Genomic DNA, 3,954 nt, shown 5'->3' on the forward strand with positions numbered 1-3,954 from the left:
CATGATGATTGTTTGCTGTAAAGAAGACTCTTGGGGTTTTTATTGGGATTGTGTTGAATCTATAGATCACTTTGCATAGAATTAGTATCTTAAGAATATTATTCATAGAGTTTCCAATTACCAAGTTTTTGAAAGTAGATCCCCAACCCTTTCTTCCGATATACTCACTTAGTGGTGTCAAACCACCAACCTTTTGTATGGGAGATGAACGCATTACCCATTTGTACAATTCATGGACAACTGAGCTCTACCACTAACTAGTGACAATTAAAACGTGAGCCCAGTCTTCAGTAATGTGTATTTGTTATACGTCCCAAAGACTCTTAAGAAGACTAACTTCGATGACCCCCTAGAAAAAGCATCACCACCATTGCAGGCTCTCCCTAGAAACCTGGAGAGCTTGGAATGTTTGGGCCTCTTCTTGATCTTCGGGAGAAAATAAAGTTTGTAAATCTGCTCCCCAGATTTTAGTTCTTACAAAAACCAACCTTTTATTTGCTTAAAATTCTCCTCCATTTTTACAAATGTAGATAAGGACAATCTCGGTTGAGATGGTGAGAGGTGGAAAATGAATAAGCTTATGGAAATTCAAATAGGAGCTACTCATGAGTTGTACCCACTTTAATCAAAGTGTTTACCTTGACAATAGAAGATTAAAGGAGGCACCAATTAAGGAATTTTCTCATTATTCCTCCTTGTTGAGGATATCAATGGCAGATGGGGTTTCAGCCCTGACAAGATCAATTGTGACTCAGACAAAGCTGAGTCGTTGATTTCTTGAGGGGCCCTTACACAGCTTTTCATGTGAAAATATTCCTGGCTTTCTCCTATGTTTTTGTTACTCTTTCGTTCTTTTATAATTAATCTATCTATGCCTATATACCCAGGAATAATTTGTTTTATTGTGATGTACTTTACTGCACTGCGCAAATACTGTAAGTGTTTGTTCTTTTACAGATGGAAGGTTTGTGGCAACCCTGAGTTGAGCAGGTCTATTGGTGCTATTTTCACACGCATAATGCGTGCTCACTTTGTGCCCCTGCGTCATAATTTGGTAATTCTCATAGCATTTCAAATCCTTTTCAGAATGTGACTGGACACTTCACAGACTACAGTATAGTCTAAATATAACTTTTTATATGTCCTGGGAAACACAAAAATTCACATGGCTCCTGTCATTCGGATATTTGCTTAATCACAGTGGTCTGGAACCCACAATATATCTGAGGTATACCTGTATCTACATAATCCTTATTCATTAATATATATGCATCTACATACATATGTATATGTGTGTCTACCTATCATCTATCTATCTATCTAACTATCTATCTATCTATCATCATCTGTCATCTATCTATCATCTATCTATCTCTCTCTCTCTCTCTTTCTCTCTCTCTCTCTCTATCTATCTATCTAGAATGAGCAAGTGAGAAATCCCTGATGGTATGTTTCTATGGATACATACACTCAGCTGGTAACAGAAGAGTTTGCAGTTGGAGCTCACCAAGTAGCTCCTCAGAAGAAAGACCTAGAGACCTCCTCCCATAGGCATTACAACCTTGGAAACCCTATGGGGCTACTGAGTTGAACTTGACATGATGGCACCCAACAGCATGTATATGAGGAGTCGTCAAAAAGTTTGTTGGAAAACTGGAATTCAACTATGAAAGTAAAATACGTTGTCTTTATTTCTCAATACAAGGTCCATCAAAGTGAAGATACATTTGTGAGCAATGATACCAAAAACTCAGTCCATCTCTAAAGAACAGGGAGTCCTGGGAAATCTCACCATGCCAAAGCAACCTTTTTTGCATGATTAACTAAAGAAAAATGGGGACCCTTTAAAAATGTGTAAGGTCGTTGTAGTTAGTCGGTGCCACAGAGTCAGCTCTGATTCATAACAAGTCTGTGTACACAGAACAAAGCATTGCCCAGTCCTGCACTGTCCTCACAATCGCTGTTACCCTGTTTTCCCGAAAATAAGACAGTGTCTTATATTAATTTTTGTTCCCAAAGATGCACTAGGTCTTATTTTCAGGGGATATCTTATTTTTCCATGAAGAAGAATACGGTACACCTTTATTGTTTTATTAAAAGAGACCTCGCACTTTCTGTCTGTTCCGGCTGTGCTGTGGCCAACAGTGAGCTGTGCGGCAGCGTCCGCCACTATGGTCCAGAGTCACGGTAGCTTCCGGGGGTCTTATTTTCGGGGAGGTATTTTCAGGAGGATGCCTTATATTTCAGCAATAGGCAAAACTCTAAGTAGGTCTTATTTTGGGGAGGGGTGTCTTACTTTCAGGGAAACAGTGTGCTCAAAAGTGTTACGGGCACATGCCAATCTGTTTTGCTGAGGGTCTTCCTCTTTTTCCTCGGCCCTCTACTTTACCCAGCATGATACCCTCCAAGCACTGGTCTCTCCTGGTAATGTGCCCAAAATACATGAGACCAAGTCTCCCCAGCCTTACTTCTAAGGAGCATTTTGGCTCTACATCTTCCAAGACAAATTTGTTTAGTTTTCTGGCAGTCTGAGGCCATTTCAATATTCTTCAGCAGGATCATAATTCAAAAGCATTAATTCTCCTGTGGTCTTCCTTATTCGTGGTCTAGTTGTCACATGCACATGTGATGATTGAATGACTCTACCTTGGCTTGGGTCAGACACACCTTAGTCTTCTGTTTATCGTGATGTTGCCAATTGGTCCATGGTTGCCCTTGGTCCATTGAGGTGTAATTCATGCTGAAGACCACATGCTTTGACCTTCACCAGTAGGTACTGTAAGTCCTCTTCACTTTCAGCAAGCAAGGTTGTGTCACCTGCATATTTCAGGTTATCAATGATCCTTTCTCCAATCCCAGGAGTCCTGGTAGTATAGTGGATTATTATGGATTAGGATTCTCACCAGAAGATCAGCAGTTTGAAACCACCAGATTCTCCATATACACACAAAAAAGGTGAGGCTTTCTACTCTCAGAAAGATTTATAGTCTTCGAAACCCACGTGGAAATTCCACACTGTCCTGTAGGGGACCTAGCAGTTGGAGTAGACTTAATCAGGGAGGTTTTTTTTCCCTAATCCCAATGCTAACATATTCTTCATATAATCCAGCTTTTCGGATTCTTTGCTCAGCATACAGATTGAATCAGAACGATGAGCGATACCACCCTGCTGCCCACCATTCCTGGTTTTAAATCATGCGGCATCCCTTCCTTACTACAAATGCCTGCCGCTTGGTCTGTGTCCTGTTTCCCCGTGAGTATAATGAACACTTTAGGATTTGGAAGCAAAAAAAAGTTCAAAGAACCTAAATGAAGACTGTAAGGTGAATGCCCAGTGTTTTCCCACGGAAACTCCCTCAAGACTCCCCTTGTTTGATGAGAGGAATGATGGTCGTACTGGAGAAGGGCAGTCTGGTGACAGTTTCCTGGTTGTTTCTCTGCTAATGTCTGGCTAAATTTTCAAAGCACTTGCATAATAACCAGATGCTATCATTCTTTGACCTTCCAGAAATTCAACAAGCAAAATGTCTTGAACATCTGTCCCCAAACTATTGACATGACATCTGCTCTTGAGTGGTCTGCGTTTCTTGGACTGGGCCACTTCCAGCTCTTGGTAGCCATTGCTTTGAGTGTGCTTTGTTCAGGATCTTTCTAATAAGATTACATTTCAACTTCCAACAAATGTCTTAGAATCTTGCTTCCTGTTGCTTAAAATTTTCTAGAAAACATTGCTCTTGTCTGCAACTGGTCTGCGTGCAACAGTTTTGACATCCATCTCATAGAAAGTTGGCTCGCTTTTCATTTTCCTGCCAGACCTTTGTAAGCTGCACCGTTGAGAAGAGTCTATGGTGTTGGCTATTCTTTCTGTTGTCAATGGTAGGTCTTCAATCAGCAGACACTCAAGATCCGTTGTTCCTCCAGCGTGGATGGGAGTTTCTACTGCTGTGGGCTTCA

The sequence above is a fragment of the Echinops telfairi genome, unplaced genomic scaffold (genome assembly GCF_000313985.2).
Source record: "Echinops telfairi isolate 266 unplaced genomic scaffold, ASM31398v2 ScPeMD7_5592;HRSCAF=6446, whole genome shotgun sequence".
Taxonomy (NCBI): Eukaryota; Metazoa; Chordata; class Mammalia; order Afrosoricida; family Tenrecidae; genus Echinops; species Echinops telfairi.